The sequence below is a fragment of the Meleagris gallopavo genome, chromosome 8 (assembly GCF_000146605.3).
Source record: "Meleagris gallopavo isolate NT-WF06-2002-E0010 breed Aviagen turkey brand Nicholas breeding stock chromosome 8, Turkey_5.1, whole genome shotgun sequence".
Taxonomy (NCBI): Eukaryota; Metazoa; Chordata; class Aves; order Galliformes; family Phasianidae; genus Meleagris; species Meleagris gallopavo.
This window is the reverse complement of record NC_015018.2, coordinates 27,889,501-27,904,614: the sequence shown is the minus strand read 5'-3', so window position 1 is coordinate 27,904,614 and position 15,114 is coordinate 27,889,501. Positions and strand designations below refer to the sequence as shown.

The 15,114-nt window shown below is 33.7% G+C and overlaps 1 long non-coding RNA gene across 1 annotated transcript; it reads right to left on the bottom strand.

The window, feature by feature from the left end:
- Positions 1-10,682: 10,682 nt before the first annotated feature.
- Positions 10,683-12,696, bottom strand: LOC104912037. The gene is made up of 3 exons (XR_794366.3): positions 12,602-12,696; positions 11,930-12,008; positions 10,683-10,842 (listed from the first exon to the last, which is right to left on the bottom strand). It is a non-coding gene; the product is annotated as an uncharacterized LOC104912037 (long non-coding RNA).
- Between the last annotated feature and the right edge of the window lie 2,418 nt (positions 12,697-15,114).

Genomic DNA, 15,114 nt, shown 5'->3' with positions numbered 1-15,114 from the left:
TTGGATGTCTTATTAATTCAAATAATAATCTCAAGATCTATGGCCATTTTCATTATTTTGAAATTTTTGGGGGTTGGAGGGAGTATCAAGCAGAATTGCACTCCTGAGTTTGATCTTAACGTATTCTGCAAATTCATTGAGCTCACACAGTAATAAGTCATTAACTTCAAATGTCTCAAGGAGATGCAAAAGAAGGAAACTTATCGCTATCTCCAGCTAACAGGTAGGTTGTAGAGCCAGACTCTTTTCAAACATGCAAAGGAAGAGAATTAGATACAACGGACAAACTGCATTATGAGAAATTCTGAATAGAAGGAAAAGATGTCATTTGTCAAGGATCTGAACAATCTGATCTAATTTTGAAGTTGATCCTGCCCTGAGTGGGTAGTAGGACCAGAGACCTTTGGGGATTCTCCCAACATCAAGTATTCTGTTTCTCAGACTCCGAAATTCCATACCCACTGCAAGTGAATTCTGTGCTCTATCATGAAGATGCTTGATATGAAACATTTCAGTTCAAGTTTATTAATATGAAAACTTTATCAGTGTAAATTAAGCATTTCTGTATAACTCTATGTATACAGCAGACAATTTCTCAGACACTACTGCTGGGATATAAAGAAAAATAAAATTACCTTAAATGAAAACAATTCAAAGTTTGTAAAAAATAGTATTACAAGACAAAGTAGTAATGATGATTCTATATACATACAAACAGCTTTTATCTCACTCATTTGAGAATATCTGACAGCTTGAATGGTTTTCACTACATGGACTGCTAGTTAATATGGCAATTTTAACAAGACTGCAATCTGTAACAATGTCAGTCTTGAGTACTTTTCTTGTCACAGTGAAGAATAATAATAAAAGGAAAAGCTAAGAAAGTAAAATGAGACCATCATGAAACAAAAATGAACATCAAAATGAAGGGAAGTCAATCAGGGGAAAAGAAAGTCAGAAGATTCACATTCCCCAGTTTTGTGTCAGGTCGTCAGGGGATAACAGAATGAAACACTGGAGGAAACAAAGTGCAAACAGGATAAAAAAATAGCGTGGGAACAGAACAGTAAAATTTATAGAGCATTTTAATCTAAAAATACATTTTATTAACTATAGAACATATGTGTTCAAAACAAGTATTTTGTACTAAGTGCTTCCTACACATCTTCAGAGGCAACCACTACTCCCCAGTTCATACCCACACAGACCATTTCCTGACTCATTCCCAACAACATGGATGCCAACACAAAAATAGCAGAGCTGCTACTCCTTCTGGATATTTTTCCTGTTTATATATCCAAATGTTTTATTAATCCTTCTGGGAACAGCAACACTTTGAGAAACTAGAGTAGCATAATTTCAATACAGCATGAATTCTATTAAATAATGTGAAATGTAATTGCAAATAGAGATTCACATTTGTACAAACATGTTTCTAATGCCAAGCACTGTGAAACTCTTGTATCTTCTTGTTTTACTGTTAGTTAAAGCTTTTGTCGGTTATAGGAAAGAAAACATTATCATTATTAAGTTTCACTATGGTATACTGAGAGAAGGGAGTGAAGATCATAGGTCACTTTAACCATGCCATCTCCACAACAGAATAGGTGGAAGGCAAAATAAAAAACTGCCTTTGGAACTGCAAATGTGGAGTCAAAAAATGAAGAAGATCATTCGTAATGAAACTATTCTGTACTCAGTGACACAGAGAAACAGACAGGAGAATGGTAGATGATTAAATTTCAAAAGGCATGATGAAAGCACTACAGTAATCCTGACGGTATAGATGAAAACACTTAACATTGGGAAAAGTGGAGTGGAGTCACAAGAAGAAAAGAAAGGAAAGGAGGTGCTTTGGTTCCTCCAGCATCATGGTGTGGCCCATGCAGGAGCTGTTACAGAGCATTGTTTTTGTGCCCCCTCAAGAACATCATTACCTCTGTGTCTGAATCAGATGTAATCATGCTTGGAAAACCATATGCAGTTCTAATATCCCTAATTCCCAAGGAATATTGAAGGTCAAGAGAAAAGTCACAAGAATAAAACTGGAGAAAGACTAAAGAAAAGGTGATGGAGTACATGATAAATATTTACAACAGCACAAGCTCTTCTCTCTAGCATGAAACTATATTTCAAGATAGTGCATAAAAAGTCACACTTAAAATGAAAAATATGTTTTTAAACAGTGCAAAGATTAACAGTCAGAACTATTTAGTAGGTGTCTAGTATGCATCGCCTTTCTAGGAACATCAAAGCCAAGACTGGATCTTTTTTTTTTAAATATATGGTCTAATTCAAACAGCAATTAATTTGGGAAAGCCTATGCTTTGGTTTATGTCTCATTTCAGATTATATGATCATAGCAGCCCCTTCTGGATTTATCATCTATGAGATAAAACACCAAGGTAGCAATGAAATCAAATGCTTACATGAAAAAGTAATGACAAGTAACTAATGTACTTACAGTCAGATTAAAAAAAAAAAAAAGAGCAGATGACATGAAAGCTCTCCACTCCCTTGTTTAATATAATTATCAGGCTATCTGTGCCTGATAGTTATTTGCATTGCCTCTCTGAAGGCACAGAACAAGTTTATCTAATACAAACCAAGCTGTTTTTTTATTTGTTTCTTCAAAATATAGCTTCCTGATAACAAATAATTCAGGACAGATTATAAAAATGACACCATTAACATAAACTGAAAGTCCTTAAGACATTTTAAAATGAAAACTAATAAGAACAGGTCATGAAAATAAACAGAATCACAGATCCAACATTTTTTTTGCAGAGTCTAAAGAAGTGAGCATTCACACCACAATCTGTGAAAGAGCACAGAGCACAACCCTCCCCAGTATCTGCCTTTCGGTCTTCTCACCATGCAAAACTTGTGATTCTGCCCAACATTGTGCTAATCTTTGAATGTTGCTCAGGAATGACATTTGTGGACTTGACTTTCTCACATCTTAGCACATTGGTTAGCTCATTTCAAACCACATAAACATTAATTAGACAGCGTCAAGATCAGGATCACTGTATCACAAGACTGAGCAGATATGGGGTTCCCAAAGAAGCCTACTCCATAAAAATCTTACTCTGGAATTTTTCAGTTCACTTCAGCTGCTGAAATGTTATTTAGGAATATTGAAAAAATGGAATTCAGTCCAGTTTGGCACAAATTGAAACTTAAACAAAAATATAAGATACAGAAATCTGTTCACACCTATGAAATCCTGGTTAGAGAGGGCAACTAAGGTTTCTAGAAACAACAGTCATGATAAATAGGATGCAAATCTTTCTACTGCCATTCTGATTCCCTATGAGCCAAACATTTATTTTGAAGTTATTCTGTGTGAAAGCCACTGCGCTTGGCCTTTGTAGGCTTCTACAGTTCAACAATGCATGGATATTTTTTTCAGGGAGAACCTTAAAGTGTTCTTTTCTCCTTATTATTTAAAATATATATTTCTACATTCTGTCATAAGTTCCTTTGCAAAATCTCAAATTGATTTCTTCTCCTATATCTAATCAAAAGTAAACAAGTAAAAGCTACTTTAAGCAATATTTGCTATTTCATTCTAAATGTTCTAACTATCATTTACTCAAGTAGATAAGAGAAATTGAAATTACAGAAAAAAAATCTCAATATCTACTTGCTAAACATAACAGAGAGATGATTTTTATTACCAAAAATTGTATCTATATATCTCCAGTGTATTATAGAGCTATCAGCAGATTGTGTCCTGGCCTGTCTGGAAAAGGAAACCTGACACAATTGGCAAATCAGTTACAGGAGTTCTTATCTCTGACATTCAAATTACACACCAATTAAAACTATGCATCATTGAGGACTAATTATCTCTTAATTGGATGTTTTGTTTCCCTTAAATCATGAGCTGAACTATTAACAGTGCTTCTGCTTTCCGAGAAATAACAGTTATATCAACTATGTTTAATGTGTCAAAAGCTGCCCAAAGAGGCTATGGAATCTGTCTATCTGGAGACATCCCAATGCCGGGATGCTTCCCTGTGCAACCTATGAAAAGGAACATGCTTTAGCAGCAGGTTGGACTCAATGATCTCCAGGGATCCCTTCCAACCCCTACAATTCTGTGATTTCTCTGACATCCTGGTGACTCATAATATACCTGTTCTAGAGTGACTAGAAAAATAAATATATCACGTAATTAATATTACATGTATTGGAGTGGTCTAGAAGCTTGGTAGCAAACTTGTTCTGATATACTCTAAAACAAACCGTAACAGTTTTATCATTATTTGTTAAGAAATAAAGATTATCATCAGAAAACTCATTTAAGTAATAATTCTGGATTTTCTCGGGAGTCATAGGAAGCATTTTGGAAAATGCTATATTGTATTTGGGCATATTACATTTTTAGGAAATGTTATATCATCTTGTAATATATTCTCCATAATACTGGCCTTGAAACTACAAGAAAATAAATAATGGATATTATAGAGGGGCAATTTTCCAAGGCAAGAACCAGTAAATTTATTGTATAATAAGAAAAAGTTAATTGAAATTACCATAACAGTGCATATTTGGCTCCCGATTTTTGTTATTTAATGCAATAATTACACTTTTAAGCAATACCTCTAACAATGTAATTAGGACACGGAAATTTTAGTAGTGGTCTCTAATATTGAAAAAACAAAATGGAGTTTAGTTTTAGAATCGAATATTGAAAGTAAATCCCCTACCTCCCACATTGCCATCACACTGATTTCAATTTTAAAAGTATTTTGAATTCAGGAATTGTTTGGAACTCTAGAGAACATACTCTGTTTACTTTGAGCTTAGAAACAATGAAAATACTTTTTTATATATTTTAATCTGATATAAGAAATAATCCTACAAGAGATATAAAATTGAATTTCCAGGCTTTTTTCTATAAGACAAATGCGATGTTTTCCAGTCTTTCATGTTCAGAAGGGTAATTAGATGAGCCACTTTGGCAGAATATTGAAATGCAAATGTACCATGAGTAGCTATGTGATCTGCTACTGAAAGCTATTTCTTTATTGCCACATTCTTGTAACCCTAGTTCTGCATCATACTTTTATGATAGACCTAAAACAATAATATCTCCTCATGGGGAAGTCTATGGTTTATTCATTCATTTCTCTGTGTCATATAATAAGCATATATTCTGGAGAAATATTTTGGAGGGAAACATCAACAGAACAATTTTTAAAAGTGGCTTTAAATAGAAGTTCAAAATAATAGTTTCTTATCACAGCATCCTCTAAACAGTCTTTCTGCCATATCTTCAACTCAAAGTTCTGTTTGCTTACAAAGCATCACATCAGTTGCACTCAAATATGGTTGCATCTTACACAAACCTATTAAGATCTAATAGAAGCATATTAATTTTTCTCTGCTTGTTCCATTATTATATTGTCTAGGACTTTGTTCTTTCTAACGTTAAACATTGTCTTCCAAATTCTTGTATAAATTTATAATTCATAACTGTTTCATGTACTTTTCATATATATAATTTCCGTATTTCAGTACGCATTTTCCTGATGTATGTAACTTCTCTCAATCTTAATTTTGCTATGTAAAAAAGCCGCCCTGCTAAGATCAACCCTCTGTCCCTAATTTTCACAGCCAACAGCTACATATCTAGTTTGAGTTCACCCTTAAAAAAAGACGTTCAAAACTGCATGAAGTATTCCAAAGGAGCTCTCATTAGATACTAAAACAACTGCACTAGGAATTTGTATCTTTTTTAAATCCATAAAATCATATATTTTTACAGTGGCACTCACTTTTTCTTTAACTGTACTGCCCTGAGAGCACTCAGTTACTTTGTGAGTAAATCTTTCTTCCCACTGGTAAAGCCTGCTAACTTTTTCTAACTGGTCCTCTATTAGACTCTAAAAACATTTTCTTAGGTCATCAATCAGCATACTAAGCATCAGAATCCTCAAGACTAGTTTTTGAGAATTCCTACTTCACGGAATAAGTAGTTCTATGCATCCTCTTGTTGTAGTCTTTCCCTGCATCAATACATTCCTACCACTCCTCAAACCTCACCCATTTCAACAGCACTTCAACATCACCAACTAATTCTCTTACTGTTCATTTTGATGCAAACAGTCAATACATAAAAACTGAGAAAATATTAAAATACAATAATATAATCTTTCAAAATAATCTTCCAAGGCACTATACACTACTAAAACTGTTATGCAAATAAGTTCCTTCTTATATTCAGATAAATAACTATTTTCCAGTCCTAGTCTCCTGCCTTTTTCCCCATAATTTCACATCAGTTCTTTCATATTCTAGGACCGATATTATATGGTGCCTAATCTGAGCATATTAAGCTGTTTGACTTTTACATACAACTCTTGAGAATTCTCATAGACAAGTGTTTATTATTACTATTATCTATCCTGATGTTACACAGGACATTCTTACTGAAAAATAAAACTATGCATGTATTCACATTCTAGACTATACCTCAGCCATCACAAGTCTTACTACCCTGTATGACGTACAGGATGCCTTCTCTCCCTGTTCTCCCAAAGAATTTCACACACCTTGCAAAATCACCTCTAAGAGGTTGTTTGGGAGATTTTCTAGGTTTTTGTTCTCTATATATTACCTTCAAACCCAATTTCAAAGGGGATTTTAAATTTATTGAAAGATAATATCTAAGTGATTCTGAAAACTAATGCATCCACTCCATCATCAACACCTGTTCAGTGTTTCAAGAATTATAGTGTCTTCACACACAACTATACACAGTTACTCAGCAGTCTCTATGAAAACCATTAATGCACTTAGAAATCGAATTGTTCACCACAAATCATAGAGATTGGATTTTTAGATACGCAGTCACTGATGGAAGGACATTATGTACAACCACTGCTCCATGCAGAAACGCACACATTTTCCAAAGATTACAGAACCTTTGCAAGTTTTGCAAAGGTTCTAAGCCACAAAAAAGCTCTGATATTAATTTATTAATTTAGTAATTAGGATTGTGCTACTGTTGTAAATTCTGATAGCAATTCCTGCCAGTTTTTACAGCTTTTACAACTCAGGAATGCTAAAAATTCAGAGTGAGCAACAAAACAAAGGAAGTTAAAATAAAAGTGTGAAACACTTAGTAAATTTTATTGCAAAGCTAGATAAGACTCTTGATTTACATTAAACCACTTCTTCAGATGTACATTTAGGCTATTGAAAGGAGGAAGAAAATCAATTCTGAAACAGGAGCCAGTAAGCTGGAAGAATACCGGTTTCCTCATTGAAAAAAACATTGGAAATTTACATATGAAGCCATTTAAATGATTTGTTGTGCTGCGTCCAAATGGAATGTAAACCATCATTCATTATATTATATTCTTGCATACAAACTTACACAGAGTGTTAAAGATAGTTTTCCATAAAAACAACTGCACAGAATATATTATGGGAACATATAAGGGATGAAGTATTCCTTGATCAAAAATGAAGAATGAGGCTGTTTGGATTTTTTTTCTTTAAATACAAACCTAAGTCTAATCTTGGCAGGCAGTTCTTTCTCATTGATGCTGAACCCTACAGATTAAGCTGACCCTCCCAATTAAAACTCTGACACTTGTGAATCTTCCATTTACACATTCCAGGAGGAAAGAAAATAACTATTTGAACAGTTATTATTACCTTCTGCTTTTTATAGAGGATTTCATTTTTCCCCCGAGTCTTAGTAACTGTGTGAATCATTCTTAGACACAGCTGAGCTAGTCAAGTTAATAACTGACAGCTGACACACTCTGATGGAACAGGTAGGAAGGACTGAGCAGCTGTAATTGTGATGGTATTCCCTGTGCCAAGGCGAAAAACTGTTTAAAACTGGCAGAAAATGCTGCTGATTAGGCACAAGGTGAGACTTACACAGCTGACACTTATAAAGAGGTAAAGGGGCATGAAAGCAGATGATCAAAAAGCAGGAATGCTGCCCTTTGGGATGAATTTCATCAACCACATAGTCAGGACAGCATCTGAAGGGGATTTACTTGCTTCACGCACTTGTTACTTTTCCGACTGTGGGACAACTAATGGAAAAGATGAAAAATATGTTACTAACTTCAGTGATGAAAATCTTTTGCCATAAAGTTAGTTTCCAGAGACTGAAGAGCGTACTGTTATTATTGTTATTAATATTTGCATAGCTGTCAGAAGCCTAAGCTTTATGATTGTTGGCTACTTTGGGGACCGCTGACCATTATTACAGCTGCTGGCTAAATCCTGAATTATTGCTTTTCAATAAATGCTACAGCCTTGAAATTCTATTACCAGCAGAGCTTGAATTACATCTACTCTCAAAATAAAATAAAAATGAGCAGAAGAAAGTGATGGGGTTTTGCCACATACTCTGTTTGCAAATCTAGTCAATTTAAGATAACTGCATTTTCTGATGGAGTCCTATTTAAATGAGATATAAAACATCAGTACATATTAAGGGTCAGGACTATGAAAGATGTGTTACTCTTAGAATTCAGAATGTCAAACACAGAGATGATGAACCTGGATGAAAAATCATGTTCAATTACTTGGATATTTGAAGTCTCTCGTAACAAAGATACTTTATACAGACATCCTCTCAAAAGATTCATAAAGTGCTGTTGTCCAGAAAAGCATTTAACAGCTAAGATGATCATGGAATCATAGAATTGTTTGAGTTGGCAGGGACCTTCAAAAGTCCAAGTCCCCAGCAATGGACGGGGACATCTATAGCTAGATGCATACAGCTTATGTCTCTCTATTCAACCATGGCTGGCAAGTAATTTATGAGTACTGAAAAGCTTGGATTTTTAGATCATCATTAGGCTCACCAGTGACATAAAAAAACAAAATGGGTCACCAGGTAGCAAGCTGCTGCTGCTGAGTTACCACAGATCAACATTTCTTCAGGAAGTTGATGCATGAATACAATCTTCCCATTTCCATTTCTCAAAGGCAGGAAATTACATTTCAAAAGAAGATATTTTGTGTTAGTCATCACGTATTTGTTAAAGTCTAGAAAAAGAATCCAAATTTTCTGAAAAGATAACAGGAATAATAAAAATACCTGAGCAACTGTAAGCCACCTATCCATGTAAAGAGCCAGCTGATGAGATGCACAGTTTTTCTCTCTTGTGTATGTGAAAACTGAAGTAATACAGGTAATTTGGACAGGGCTACTGGCCCTTCTGCTATAGAAACTGCACTGGTAAGAGCAGTAACTGTAGCACCCAAAGCAAAACCTTCCCAGTGAAAGACAAGTAATCTTAACTCCGGTGTCAACATAGCAGGCATAAAAGGAAAGTGGTGAAATGCATATGAACACATCCTGAAATATCAGTTAAAAGGGAAGTAAAGTCACTATTTCTATTTTCTTAGGAAGTCTTTATATAATCTATTCTTCACAAATCATAACCAATAATATAGATATAGAACACTGGTACTCAGATTGCATTTGAATAACATTAGATGTATTGAAGAAAGTATTTAGCCCTCTACCAAAAGCATGTGCTAAATCTCATTTTGCTATCTTACTTATTTGTATGAATACAATACCTCTCATGGAAGTTATAGTAATTTCTTTGTCTCTAACAGGACTAAATGAAACCTTTAGTGGTGAGTTGATATAAAATATCATTATGCTGTCAGCCAATGTGATCTGACCAATGCAGTGTAACACATGCAGATCATACGTGTGACACGGCACATAGAGTTCAGTGTCTAGAGCACTTAACCACAGGCCAGCTTTCTGTGACATCCAAAGCCCCTGGGACATGAGGATAGCTGTACAATCAACACAGAAAAGCAAAGGTGGCTCATTCAGGAACATTAATTTGGCTAGAAAAGCTTCAGAGAATAACTAGAAAAAAATCCTTACTTCTAAGTGAAATTTTAATCCATCAGCAGTATTTTTCCAGGGACTCCCCAAAGAGTCTTATCATCAGTGTAACAGCAACATCATTTTTGTAAGGATTATCATCTTCTAAGTAGATGCTCTCTAATAGAGTAATAGACTGATTTCAGCCACCTTTGGATAACGTGGAAGTGAAATCTGGTATGCTAACAGATGTACCTGGTCCTGAATATTAGACCTTAAATGAGCTCTTTTAATATATTGGCTTTGGAATTTACAGTCTCTGGACTGGGATAAACCATGACCTCCTTTTCTTAATCTTTAGTCTTGGGAAGAGTTTAAAAATTTCTACTATACATGAAATCATAAAGGTATCACACAAACCTAAATGTATTATCTGAAAAGCTCCCTGCTCATTATCCCTATATTTTATCTGTTGCAGATATGCTGGTAACTACAAAATCAATATAGCTAATGTGAACTTCACATACTTCCTTGTAGAATAACAAATCCCGGCATGAAAATATTGAGGAATAAATATTAATCTTGTCAATTTAGAAAAGCAAACACTGAGGACAACTTTATCATCTCAAAGCTTAGTTTCCATAACTGAACTTTAGCATTCCTTTTCCTCAGCATAAAATCTGTGACTTACATCAGTTTGGAAATTTTCTCTGAGAAATTAGCAGGACAGGAAAGGAATGTGATAGCCAAACACCATCACCTCTGAGAGAAGTGAACTATTTGTACAGTTTCTGTACAAACGAAACTAAGATGTCTACATCTTCATAAGTTCAAAACAGTTGTACTAACCTGTATTTTGATTGGCCAGGAAAAATTGCTGACATAGACGTAGAATGTAATGTTTGGGTTGCTCCGAAAGTTGAATTTTTCACAAGAAAAGCTATCTCTGTATTCCTTAATATTTGCCTTAGAAACAACAGGAATCTCTTCTCCAGATATTGTTCCAGCTAAAAAAACAACAACATATATATATATACATACACAAAGCATTATGAAACTTATTAATCATAATAAAAGGTGTGAAAGTAAACTGGCAAATGAAACTTAGATTCTTGAATTGCTTTTAGTTTCAGCCTTCTACAACTTTAATTACCCTTTATTACAATGTAATGGTTCAACAGATATTTCATATATAGAGAGAATTTACTAAATCTCTTACTCTGCTTTCAAAAGATTGTGAATGAATAAAAAAAATGATAGAAGTTGCATGAAATTTAGAAAAAGAAGTTACCTCTGGTAATTTACATTCAATTTCAATAAAAGCCTCATAGGATCGCTGTTGGATTTGTTCTACATTAAAGTACTAGAATTTGCTGACTGTAGTATATTAAAGTATTTCATAAATACATTGATGAAGAAATTTATGAGTTAATGTAAGACAAACTCTGACCTTCCTTAAAAACATTTTTATTTTGTATTTTATTTCAGTACAATTTCATGTAAGCATCATACTTCTCCTTGGATGTATTTTCCGAAAGTCAATACAACCAATTCAGAGAAACTGTCTAAATAAGGCTTTTCTTCCTCCTTACTAAAACAAAGAAGAGTAATGGGGTTGAAAGTTGGAGAAAAATAGATAAGCAGCTCCTTTTATCAGCATACACAGAAGAACTTTTATTGTTTGATATCAATGTTAAGGTTAATAATTAAATTTTTAGCTTGAACACTGAAACAAAGAAATTAAAATCTCAGTCTCTACAGTAGTTAAGGAAGCAATTTATCTTAATTAAAATCTCAGCATTTCATAACACTGTCATTTAAAAAATTTAAATAGGCTACAAGCTTTTCCTACCAAAGTAATTTTAATTGAATAGGAGAGAAAGTTAACATATTAATGAAGCTTTGTTCAGATTGCAAATTATCATCTGAGGTTTAAATAATATAATTAATAATGGCATAATGATAATGGCAAAAGAATAGATTTTGTAAAGTTTTATTATCAAAATGAGTAACAGAAAGGCAATCAGGTTAAAACAGCTTAAAGGATCATTAAATCATATGGGAAAAAGACATCATACCAAAATTTATCCTTACCAGTTGAACCAATAGACCATGTAATATTGAGGTTGAAGTTGTTTGATGCATTAATTGATATATCCAAATTTTTATTTGACTGTATACAAAAAATTAAAGTTAAAATATATCAGAATTTATTTATTATAGCCTTAGTTCACAGGATCAAATACAGATTTCCGCTCCTCTTCCATTTTATAGCTTAAACAGAAATTGTAATAAGCAGTCTTCAGAAGCAAAAGCAGTAGTCTCTTTTGCTTTGATATGGATGGGTCACATGTAAGCATACAATACATCTGTTCAGATTGTAATTCAAATAGTGAAATAATTATCCTTGCAAAAATAAATTAAAAAATACATGGCATAAAGATACATCTCAGAATTCAGAAATTATCTGTTAATAAACATTCTTTCACTGAAGAGTATATTCCTTTAGTTCAGCTCAGGGCAATGTTACAGCTTGTTATTCATGGGAACAAGAAGATAAAACCAACTGATACATTTTTGGAATATTAGTTGATTTGAACTAGTGGATCTAGCATTTACAAAAAATTCTTACTGAATGCACAGGAATATTATCAGTTTCCATAAAATTCTGAAATATCTCTAGTGCCTTATAAGCACCTGATAGACCTTTCATTATGATCAACTCAACTGAAATCTTCATCAGTACAGGTAATCGTATTTTCTTACCTGTTCTGGATTTGCTATAAAGTTTATGGCAGTGTGATGACGATCATCTTCTTGTAACAAGCTGAAGGTAAATTGGTAATCAATCAAAAGGCTGTCTGTGGGCACAACAGAATGTAGAAAAATAGAAACAAGTGTTCGTACATTAATAAAATATTATTTGATTACCTAAAAGCTTTACTGTTCACTTTTATTTTAAAAATCATAAAGTTGGACGTATTCACATGCATTCCATTTTATAAATATTTGTGAGTATACAATGTGTTAAAGCAATAAAAAAAATTAAGTGAAGCAATGACAAAAAATAAAATGACAAAAAATAACTAAATTAAGAAATTGAGTTTATCACAGAGTCATCATCCCTTGATTATTCCAGAATACAATATCAAGTGTTGCTGGAGTGCTACCAGTTCCCTAAGGTTACTCTGAAATGGTTATTCAAATATTATGTTCAGAATATTTCAAGTATTATAGTTTTCCAGTCCTAAGTTTTACCGTGTCTGTGTAAAACAGTTTACGTAGCTACATTACTATACCACAGCTCAGAATTAGTAGGTTTAAAGTTTTGGGGGAAAAAAAAAGGTACAACTACCATAAAATTACATAGTTTGAAGGCATGATACTATAGCAAATAACATTGCTAATAATGAAGTGGCACAGTGGAATTCTGGATAGAAATCATTTAACATACCCATTCCAGATTGCCAGAATTCTAAGCCATTTTCTAAATGGCAAATGATATAAACTTTCCATACATGAGAAGCAAGTAGTAGCATTGACTCAGATTTTATTACACTCGCAAATTACATTTGTCCTACAAATTTTCATTCAACCTATTAAAGTAACAGAGGCAAGAAATTGCCATGCTGTTTCTACCCATGCAGTTTCCGTCACTCAATCCCAACAGTGCTCTTCTTATGGCCAACTAAAGTTGCCTTAAGTACAGAAGGGAGAAAGGAACACCCTCAGACGACCCAAGTCATATTTAATCCTTCCTGAAAGGACAATAAAATGATTACAGTGAGGCTGAAGACATCGATTTTGAGACAACTTACTGAGTTCCTGAAGTTGGAGGAAGTAGATTGAGTCTTAGTAGGATCATATAAATATATAAATATAATGACTGAAAAGGAATTTCCAGGGGTAAATCAGACTCTATTTATCAGGGTGAAGCAGCTTTTTAGCAAGACAACCCCATCAACAAGGATAACTTGTGCTGCATCTTAGAGACAGCTGTGGAGAACCCCAGCACACACTGTTCAGGGCAACTAGACAGTCAAGAATCACAAGAGCCCTGAGAGACACGAATTGTGTTAGCAGTTTAATAATCCTTGTGCAACAGTCAGTCAGTATCCAGAGGTGGGTAGGGTGGATCTTAAATGCTCTTTTACAGGGGCAAATATCTTCAGACCTAACAGAAGTACTGTAAATCTAATCACCACAGTCCTACAAGGATCAAAAGATTCTGATGTTTTCTCTACCAATGGAAATAAGGAGAGCTTTATATGTGTAAGTATACATGTGTGTGTAAAAATATGCTTAGATCCAAGTGATCTTTGACACTAGACACTAATGAATGATTACCATGCTCTATTTTGATCCATCTCTTGATGACATTGTGCTAGCTATCAAAACCACACTAGCAAAATATTAAAAATAACTTCTTAAAAGTAATGATAAACACAAAATCAGTAAATACAAAGAGAGTGATAGATTAAGACAAAAAAGGAAAAAGCTATGTCAGCCTTCTGTTGGACTCAATAGTTTGCTGACAACCACCTTTTTAATAGCAGCATATAATCTGAAAAAAATACAGTCTTGTATCCCATGGGAAATCAGACTGAGGAGAAAAAAAGCCAGTTGATCAATGAAGTGTGAATACAGCCCACTGTATCATCCTAACAATTAAAGAAAATAGTAACTATTTATTTCACTGAGCAAAGAAAGAAAATAAGAAAAGTTGCATGAAAGGAATTACCATGACCATGGAAACCATGAATAGTCCACTTTATCTACTACCAGTCAACAAATTTCAATTATTTAAATAAGTTAATCTTATCATTAAACTTAGGTAAGGAGTTTTGATCAGGTATTTTCAGCTTATACAAGTGAAAGATGAATAATTATTAAATTTTAAATTATTGACACTATACTTCTATAACTATGTAAATATAATTAAGAAAGTCTCATTGACTTTACTAATACCAATGTACCATATCAAAATAGGAATATTACCATTACATCTATCATACAGAGGTAACAGAACAGCAAGAGATTGGAAGCAGAGACTGATCCCTATTAAAGGGATCAATGAGTCCTTTAATAATCATGAGTAGCAAGGCCAAAAAAGGCCTTGATAAAATCTCTAGAACCAGTCAACCAGTTGCAAATGAAAGAGCTGATACTTAGCAACATTCCTTCTCAGTACTCAGAGGATTGCTAAAGAATTAATTTTATTTTCCCTCACAGCCTGGAGAATGGTTTATTTTCACAGTGAGCCAAAACTTTGAGCAAAA